The sequence below is a fragment of the Adiantum capillus-veneris genome, chromosome 29, assembly GCF_014529385.1.
Source record: "Adiantum capillus-veneris isolate H3 chromosome 29, ASM1452938v2, whole genome shotgun sequence".
Lineage (NCBI taxonomy): Eukaryota > Viridiplantae > Streptophyta > Polypodiopsida > Polypodiales > Pteridaceae > Adiantum > Adiantum capillus-veneris.
In genome coordinates this window covers 107,826,128-107,836,946 of record NC_140959.1, presented here as the reverse complement: position 1 = coordinate 107,836,946, position 10,819 = coordinate 107,826,128, and the positions used below count along the sequence as shown (strand labels likewise).

Below are 10,819 nucleotides of genomic sequence, written 5' to 3'. Positions count from 1 at the left end.
AATCTCGTCAAATAAATAAAAACTGACACAAATTTCTAAAAATATCAATAATGGTTTTAAGAAAAGCCATTGAAAGATAAATTCAAATATATCTTAAAAATCGATTTTTTAATAAATAACAAAATCTTCACTAAAATTCCTTTTTTTAGTTACGTGTATCTAAACTGGCACATGGTAAATTTATTTTATGTATAACATAAAGTCTTTTGACTTTTCATTTAGTGCAATCTTACCCTCCACTTTTGGATTTTAAAACTTACCCTTCACTTTTTCTTATAGTTTGGATTAGATGTATTGTAAGTTTGTTTTTTGAAGTGAAAAGTGAGTGACACATGGAGGCCTCTTATTCTTTGAAAATTTTAAGCTCAATCATATATAGTATAGATGTTATGACAAAGATAATACTTTGTGCGGACGCTTTTAATGCCTTACATCAACACACAAATCATACTTTTAAAGTAGAGGAACAATATGAAGACACCTTTAAAAACACAAAAGTGAAGAAAAGACCATATTATATTTAATCTTATAGTGATTAAAACACTAAAGTGCAAACAAAGGTTATATTATATTTAATGTGATTGTGAAAATTTTGATGGCAAGAGGTTTGCACATCTTTTCAATCACTCCTCTATGGCCTTCTTCATGCCAAAAACAATAAAATAAAGAGACTCCATTAAAAAACTAGACACTATGGCCTTCTTCATGCCAAAAACAATAAAATAAAGAGACTCCATAAAAAAAATAGACACTAGAATTAATAAGCATAGATAATAATAAAATAATTTCTTTTAAGATCTCCTTACATAAAAGTATTTCACACAATTGAGATATCTCACATTATAGGATTAAACCTTTATCAATGCCCTCCCTAATGTCATATTCTTTAAAGACGTTTTGGCTTTTTAAAAGAAATCTTAGAGGGGAGTTGGGTTAGGCATACTTTCAATGTTTTCAATGATGATTGAGACACATTTATACACACACATTTCATTTCACAACCTCACATGGCTTGACTTTTTTTGCATACTATAACTTAATTCTAGTCAATATTTAGGGAAGTCCCTTTTATTAAGCGACCGTTGGCCGAGTTTCCTCCTCACAAAGAAGCAAATTGAAAATACTAGTAAAAATGTAAAATTTGTATGATTCTTGAACTATTTTCTCGCATATTTCATCGATTTTTCTTCCCTTTATCATGGTTTGCAACCGGCTAGTCTCGAATTTCAATTGATTTAAGGCTATGCCGAGGCATTCCTTTCTCAAACACTAAATTCTAGTTGAAATTAACCTAATAATTTTATCACTTTGTTATTGTTTTAGAAAGCCATTGTGACCCTTTCACTTGTTTTAAATGGCCTCATAAGAAAAGGTAGGCTTAATAAGAATAAGCAATAAGAAAGAAATTTCATGAAGTGTCTTTTTAGGAGGTCCTTAAGCGAAAAGATTCTTTTATAAATCAAAATGATACAATAATGTGAATATTTCACATTATTGGATCAAATTTTTATGAATGTACTTCTAATGCTTTGATCTTTAAAGCTTTTTAAAACTGTTCAAATAAAGAAAGATAAAAAAGAAGAGAGCTTTAAATGAAGGACCAAATTATAATCATGAAAACGACCCATTTACAATTTAAAAAGAAGATATAATATTTACAAAACTTTCCATTTCAACACAAATCCACCATTGACAACCTCTATATCAACAGCTGAAAAATTGCACCATTTCTCACCACCTCCCTATAGCCTTCTTTAGGCCAAAAAAGCTAAAGTGAAAATAAACGAAAAAAAAACCACATATATATCAATGTGTACTAGACCATCTCTTTATATATGAACACAAAAATTCTTTTTACTTTTTATTTTCATGGGTAGATTCATTTCCTAAACTCACCCTTCACTTTTTTTTTTTTTTTTTAGCAAAACTCACAATTGTGAGTGAATTCTAATTAACAGCCCAAAAAAATTACAAGCTCTTGTTATACTCTTGTTGAGCCATGACATCATCCAGGGACTATAATTACATCGGCTATCAGGGCAACCAGCCCTACCAGCCCGTCCCATCCTCCTTGACACATAAGGTCCATAATCTTGTCCTTTTGAGATCTTTTATCTACCGATTGCCTAAGATAGGGGAAAATCTAAACTCACCCTTCACTATGCACTCAACATGTTTTGAAAAACTTTTCACTTTTTCGAGATTGGGGAGGCTTAACATTATCATTTGAAAACAAAATAAAATAAAAATGTATTCATATTATCCATTATATGTTGGATTTTAGGCCAAATGGCCGGTGGCCATGGCCGGGCACCCATTAGGCTATTCTTTTAGTCCTATAGGTAATAAGGAGAAAGAGAGATTTTTCTCTCTGATGCTCCACCAAAATATTGTGTATTGTTCTTCCCTTCCCCCTTCTCCTTCCCTCTCTCTTGCACACTCCATCCGGCCCATCAATTGGTATCAGAGCTCAGGAGCAACCCCGAGCCCCGGCTACTCCCCATCGTGTGCGGCGACCCTTGTCGGGTAATTGAAGAGCTTGGGGTAGCTTTGCATATCGAAGCCATCACAGGGGAAATTGGCCAGGCTTCAACAGAAAATTGATGGAAAGCAGATAGAGAGTCGAAAGCCTTGAAGTCTTGAAGTCATTGAGCTCGAGGGAAATTTTAAGCAAGCAGCAGACACAGCAACGTGTGTGGTGGTGTGTACACACACACACACTCAAAGGCAATTCCAAGCAGCAGCATTAGCTTGGCTTGGAGAATCTGAAGTCCACGAGCTTTGATATAGCAGACAAATCGAAGCCAAGCGGCCAATTGGAGCAGTCGGGCGAGCTTGTAGGGCTAAGACAATTTTGGCAGCACTGGAAGCGAGCACAGCTTGGAGCCGTGATCAGGACAGAGCATTGCCATTGAAGGGGGGGAAATCAAGACTAGAGATGGCCATTGCGAGCAGCAGACTCGGAAGCTAACCAGAGAAAGGTAACGAGCAAAAATCGTCACTAGTCTTGCAGCGAATCGGCCAGCCCGATAGTTTCTGACAGTCTCCAAGAATTTTTATTTATATTTAATTCCACTTACCCCTTGTGTGCACCCCCCCCCCCCCCCCCCGCCTCGCCCCCCCCTTCTCTCAACTCCTCGACCCACCGACTATTAGGAAGCAAACCCACAGAGCTTTCCGACACTAGGTGACCGCGAGCACCCCCCCACTCCCCCAAACCCCGACTCTCAACAAGGGCTTGAGCAATAACCATGAGAGATTGAGAGTTGTGAGAGAAGCGGAGACTTTCTCAAATGAAAGCAAGCACGAAAGTTTGCATTTGAGAGCAAGCAAGCGAGAGTGAGCAGGTCTTTTGACATTGACATACGTGCCTCAACATCGGTGATTCGCCACTGCCTCGATGTTCAACCATTCCGACACTCGATTTTGACACCGTGTTTGCACCACGGCACTGACTCTTGGCAATTCCCCTATGGCTATGCGGCTAGCCACTCCCTTCCGGTGGTAGGGGACGACATCAACATTGGTGATTAGAGACGTTTCGACATCAATTCTCATGTTTCGGCATCGGCTTGACATATCTACCATTGTGGCGGATTTTTGACATTCGGCCTCGACACCGAGTGTTGTCGCGGACGAGTGCTTTCCCGCAGACGGTTGTGCTTGCCACAAGCACGAGTGAGGTGCCTCTACCATAGACGAGTGACACCCGGCATTGACACAGAGCACACCAATCAGACTTTACGGCACAGTTTTCAGCTATGACACCTTTGGTGGCTATTCGACTAGCGCATTTCCCCCCGACGGTGGAAATCGGCACATAGCGACATCGACACACAGGTTGCAGGTTACAAGGGGCTTTTCAGTCTGTTTACACTCAGATTCTCTAGGTTTCTAGACAGCGCTTTCACAGAAAATTTAGTAGTCTTTTCGATAGCAGTTTCTCTGCGGTGAGATGCGTTGATAGATGCCTTTTTGTGTGAGCACACCTAGTGATACTAAGCTCTTTTGAGAGCAGATATCCCCACGGGGATCACTTTTACTGCATGCATCAGTTCTTGGCACACACCTCTTTGAGCGCGGCTCACTCATAAACGTTGACTTGCGAACACTCTCCATTGTACTTTGTGTGGAGCCATTTTTGGCTACTTTGGCAATTTTTCCTGGTCGTTTCTGAGACTCGGACCAGAAGAGCCCGTTTTGAGACTATGGCTTGTCCTTTCATGTCTGCACTAGCCTTTGGAGGGTCGATAGCGTGAGGTCTTCTTGGAGCTGGGGTATTCTCGAATGTTGAGATATCTTTGATGATACATGTAGTTGAAGTTCCCCTTTATGGTACCCTCGCCATAGGACATGTATTTGGACGATTTTTGGTACTTTTGATGCCGAGTTGACGGTCACACAGCATTGATTTTGTGCACAATATGCTAGTGATTCTTCCTTTTTTAGTAGTTTATGCATTTTTTAGTTGAGTTCTAACTCCTCATACAAAGGAGATTGTGCCAGATTTTTCTCGCGATTCCGTTTTATGCATTCTTAGCAGTTCTAGATGTTCTTACATAGTGATTATACTACATTTTGGTTTGAGTTTGCTCCCATTCTAGGGAAAACTATGGTGAATTTGTCCTAAGAAATTCGTCCATAAAGTTTTTTGGCTACATTCTCTTGATCATGGCTGTGAGGAGTGCTTCCAAAAGAGAAGAGTACTACATCAAAAAGTTTGATGGCTCAAACTTTGTCACTTGGTGGCAGCATATGCAAGATGTTTTGATCAACAAAGTCTTGATCGCAGCCTTGGGAGAAAGAAGAGAAAATGCTAATGATGAGTGGGATGACTTGAATGAGCTTGCTATGGTGATCATTCTCCTGCATCTTGGTGAATCCATTTAATTTACCATAATGGATAAGACCAATGCCAAAGATTTGTAGAATGCTCTATGCTCAGGGCTCTATGTCAAGCTTGTGATGGCAACAATGCCTTCTTGAACAAGGTTTTCTTGATGAAAAAATTGATGCGCATGAACATGAAAGAAGGCAGTAATGTTAGTTCTCATTTGAGCAAGTTCAACAACGTGTTTTCACATCTTACTTCAAAAGGTCTCAATTTCGATGATGAAATGAAGGCCATTTTCTTGCTATGTTCGCTATCGTCATCATGGGATACATTCAACACATCCATAAGTAATTCTGCACCCAATGGCAAGCTAGATTTCAGTAGTGTTGCTGGTGCATTGCTCACTGAGGAGATTCGATGTCAATCTCTTGATGTGAGTGGGCATAGTGATGCATATGTGGCTAGTGGAAATCATGACAAAAGGGAATTTCAAAAGCAACGCGGTCGTAGCTGCGGTCGTTCACAGAATTGCAAGCAAAGTCGTAGCAAGAGCCACAGCAAAGACATGCAAAATGTAGAGTGTTACTACTGCCATAAAATGGGACACTTGAAGAAATATTGTTGCACAATATAGCGTGATAAGGGAAAAGAGAAAGCAAAGTTTGACAAACCTAAAAGCAGCGTTAGAAGACAATTTACCACTCCTTACACACCCACCTGTGACTGAGAGGATGAATAGAACCATTCAGGAACGGACATTAGGCAAAATTTGGACTCACAAAGGGGCCTTATAAGGAGTTTGACTTCCTCTCTCATGTCCAAAACGGGCGTGCGGTTAAATTTTTGCAAATCAACTCTAAACTTGGCGGAGATTTGGCATTTAGAATCTACTCTTCAAGCTCTTTCTATTGATATATAGCACGCCACAAGATTCCTCATATTTGGAAAGATTCTATTTTTGATTCTCTAGATTCTAGACGGAGTTGTCACATCACAGGAGAATCAAAAATAAAATCTTTCAAAATATGAGGAATCTCATGGCGTGCTATATATCAATAGAAAGAGCTTGAAGAGTAGATTCTAACTGTCAAATCTCCGCCAAGTTTAGAGTTGATTTGCAAAAATTTTACCGCACGCCCGTTTTGGACATGAGAGAGGAAGTCAAACTCCTTATAAGGCCCCTTTGTGAGTCCAAATTTTGCCTAATGTCACTTCTATGGTGTCTACGGCCAACTTACCTCAAGAATTTTGGGGAGAAGCTGTTACGACGGCTGCTTACTTGATCCATCGGTCACCTAGTACACTACTAAAGTACAAGGTTCCGTAGGAGATGTGGATAGGCAAAGAGACCAATTATGATAGATTACGTGTATTTGGGTGTGAGGCATTCTCACATGTGTCAAAAGCACTTAGACAAAAGCTGGACCCCAAATCACACAAAGTGCATCTTCATTGGATATGGTGTAGTCAGAGAGATGGGTAATTGTCTCTGGCACCCGGAATCTAAGAGGGTCATACGCAGCTCACAAGTGATATTCAACGAGTCTAAGATGCATAAAAAGATAGTGAAAGACATTGAGTATTGTAGAGTACGGTTTGAGGATGTCTCCTCACCACCAAGTACACAAAATGTTGGACGTGCTAATGATGTACCTTCCACTAGTACACACACACACACACACACACACACACACACACACACACACATGTTGCTCCTCTAGCAATCATGCACTTCGGAGATCTACTCGTGCATCTCATGCACCTGAGTGTTTTGAGCCAGGATTGTACTACTTGCTAGTCAACTTGGGAATTGACAAGAGTTACCAGTGGGTAAACAGACATTGCCATGCAAATGGGTGTACAAGAAGAAGTATATCACAAATGATCCCAAGCCTAAGTATAAGCCAAGACTGGTTACTAAAGTGTTCAAGAAAACAAAAGGCATGGATTTCAATGAAATTTTTTCTCCAATGGTCAAGATGACTACATTGCGTCTTGTGCTTGGTCTAATAGCCATCAAGGACTTGGAATTGGTCCAAATGTATGTGAAGACAGAGTTTCTTCATGGGGATCTCGAAGAGGATGCTTACATGAAACAACCAGAGGGTTTTGTGGGTGGATGCATGAATAGGTGGCCCGGTTTTAACCGGTTGAAAGTTGCTTTTGGAGGCTTAAAACTTAGGGGGTATGAAACTGGTGTTATGAGCAAGAATTGTTTGAATTAAATAATCGTGTGGAGCATACAAAATCGTTTGAATTTAATAATCATGTGGAGGATTCAAAAACCCGTATGGAGCCCACGTCAGACGAATGTTCAGTCGAATGTTTTCATGACTATACTTCTCCATATCTCTGCGCCTTTCTCAACTCACTCTACAGCCCAATGTGCACGCTTCTTATCCTTCGCTATGGATAGCAACCTAAGAAAGAGCCCAAGGAATGCAGCCCGACAGGTCTCCCCCACAAAGACCCGACATTCTCCCACGAAGGTATGTCACCTCTCTCTGTCTCTCCTTGTGTTGTGTACAGCGGACCTGTATGTGTAGTAGAGTATTGAGGTATGGATATATTGAGTAATGAATATGGATTTATTATTTTCAGAGGGCCAGATCACTACAAGGCACTCTACTAGCTCTACAAGCAGGTGTATCAACCCAAACCACCAAACTATCTGTTGGGAGTCAAGTTTGCACGCGGATATGTTTATTTCGTATGCACAGGTCCGGTAAAGTGGGTTGAGTTTGCATCTGAGGTGGTGAAGAATGTGACCAATGAAGGTCACTTAGATAGGAAAAGAGAACAATGGAAGTTAGAGACTTCCCAAGTATCCACAAGAACCCCAAGTGGTTCTGCCATCTTGTTAGTAAAAACCCCATCCGGAAGTACACTAGCCGGAAGTGGGCTTTTTGCGACTACTCAGTCTGCGTTTAGTGTTGAAGTATCCACTTCCTTGCAAAAACTACTTGTTGAGGTTAGAAAATCTCATGACAATGTATCAGTCGAGTGTTAGAAAGCTAAGGATTCTGTGGTCAAATCTGTTGCTGATGTGCACCGTTGCGAGGGTGCCCTTGACACCATCCGAATTCACTTCCCTGACGATGCCAATGTACCAACATGCTTGCTTGACAGCCTCCAAGAAAAATTTGACCAAGCAAAAGACACGCTACAACAGGCACAGGTATGCTTTTAACTCCATCTCATTATAGTATAATACCTGCAAAGTACTGGTTTGGATGTACAATATACTATAGTCTACGTACTATTGTGGAATGATTACACAATAATACCTATAAAGTAGATTGATTACTATAAATAATGGTAACATACCTGCAAAGTAACGGTTGTAATACCGGTATTGGTATTCTATTGGTGAACATGTTACTATAATTTCTATCAATGATCACAATAACGGTATGAAAGCAACATAATACAGGTATAACAACAAAATAATACAGGTATAACAACAAAATAATACCGATATAGTAACAAAACAAAACAGTAGTTTAACACTAAAGTAACGGTATGATTACTCTAATAGTGAAAATGGTATTATAAGTTTTACAATACCGGTATTATGGCTCTATCATACCGGGATGGGTAGAATGTGGTACCACAAAACCGAATAATAAAAAAAACATAATAGTATGACAATAACATCAATTCGGTAAGGGTAGATGACGATACTGGTACGATGTTATCATACCGGTATGATTACATCCTATCGGTATGGTTATATCCTACCGGTATGGTTACATCTGACCAGTATGGTTAGATCCAACCGGTATGATTACACCCTAACGGTATGATAAAATCCAACCGGTTTGATGTTATCCTTCCTGTATAATGTTATCCTACCATTATGATGTTACTAGATGTTATCCTACCGATATGAGGTTATACTATCCAGTATAATAACATCATACCGGCAGGATGTAATCATACCGGTATGATAACATTATTATACAGATCTTCAAGTATTCATACCGATTTTATACCTGTTTACATTGTCTGATCACACAGAGGTCTCTTGCCTACAGGAAGAATTATCCAAATGCTTGGAGTGTGAGGAAACCTTTGGTCTCTGTGTCACGTTTGTGACAGACATGATTAGTCAACCAATGCTACCTGAAACCATAGACTTGCATGCACGAGTTTCAGCTCCTGGACATAGTGTTGTTCTCATTGATGTGTGCAATGCTTGTGGTGTAAAAATTCATGATCACAATCGCTCAAGCCATGTTGTTCTATTGCCTTGTTCACATGCATACCATGCATTCTGCTATTCTCACTTGGCTAAGAAAGGAAAGTGCCTGCTTAAGGATTGCCCCGGAGTTATTTTTGCAGAAGACCAATCCCTTCTAAAGAAGAAGCCACTTGAACCATGCCCAATAACAGGTGAGAAAATTGTTTCAACGGGTAAGAAACACACCATTGTTTTAATCAGGTGGTTGATTTTTGTCTTCTCTGATGTTTTTTCAGAGTCAAGTTGCTTCAGAACTACAGTCGGCAAAGACACAGGGAACGATGCAGTGATGCCTGCATACAAGACACCTGTGGAGGTTTTGCTTGATGAAAGTGTCCCTGGTAATGCTGAGAAACCTGTTTCAAAAACACCAGAAGAAGAACAAAACTTTGAGGTAAAGGAGCAGAGTACGACTGGTGCTGAAGGGAAAAGCCAGAATGAGGAAGACGATGTGTTGCTAGACACTGGTGTGCGGGTGACAAGATCAAAGACCCCGAGAAAACGAGGCCAACATGGCAAGAGTAAGTTTTTTCATTGATTAAGGCTCTAATAAGTGATCTTTTGTTGCACAGCTTTCTAAAGTTGATGGTCGTGTAGATGTCAGGCTGGAGGGAAGTCTCGAGGAAACCCTTGCTCAACGTATGAGAAAGGCAAAATAAAAATAAAAATCGAGAAGACTGCAGATGAGAAGCCTGAAATGGAGCAAAAAAGCAAGGAAGAGGAAGAAACCCAGGGGCAGCCAGAAGAGGAGATAGACATAGAAGACACTAAGGAGATGCAGAATCCCGGCACAAGTTCTGACTCTAAACCCAGAGCCTGTAAAAGATTATAGTTTGTCCCCCCCTATGTTTCTTTTTATGTAGCCACTTCTGAAATTAATATAACTTTCTTTCCCATTCGACGTCTCTTTCATATTGTGCCTAATTTTTGAACATTGTGTATTTTTATTGTATGATTTCAATCTGTAGATATGTCCTAATTGCATATTTAAATTTGAGTCTTGTGTAATTTTGCATCTGCAGATATGTTTTCAGTTGAAGAATGGCGCCTTGCAGATAGGTTCAGGGCTGACAGGCAGAATGGCAGGGCTGACATTCGTGCAATATGAAATTGGGTGTTGTCTCCTCCAGTGCTCCTGTTTCCTCTATGGTATAGACTGTGTAAAAGAATCCCATTGATATAGCCAAGGCCACCACCTCCATTGAGCGTCCAGCGAGGGGTTCTCATTTTGGACCTTAATGGCTTACTGTTCAAGGAATTTGATGTAAAATATGGTGAAGAATTTCTCTACTGGCCGGAAATGCGTCATGTTGTTGAAGGGGATACACAGTTTTGGGTAAGGCCCGATGCAGAAGTGTTTCTGTATTTTTGTTTCAAATGGTTCGAAGTGTGGATATGGAGCTGCTACGAGTTTGAGAAGCTCAAACGCACGCTAGCGACAGTGTTCCCAGACCACCACAAAAGATTCAATAGAGTGGTAAGTCAGGTGCAGTGCACAAGGGCCCCTTTTAAAATGGGCGGGACAGATAAACCGGTGTTCCACAAGAATCTCAAAAAATTTCCTAACCTACCACCTGACACACTTATCTTTGATGATTCTGGATATAAGCTTAATTCATTGGGGTCATTTCTTATTTTTCCCAAGCTAGAAAAGCAGTCTAAAGAAGTGCGCGCTTGTTTTTTGTCAACCACTGTCATAAACTGACTGGCACACTGGTTGATCTCTAAGGACAGAATTGAGT

General features: G+C 40.2%; 1 pseudogene; it reads left to right on the top strand.

Moving 5' to 3' along the window:
- Positions 1-4,671: 4,671 nt before the first annotated feature.
- LOC147419720 (uncharacterized) lies at positions 4,672-9,950 on the top strand (annotated as a pseudogene).
- Positions 9,951-10,819: the final 869 nt, after the last annotated feature.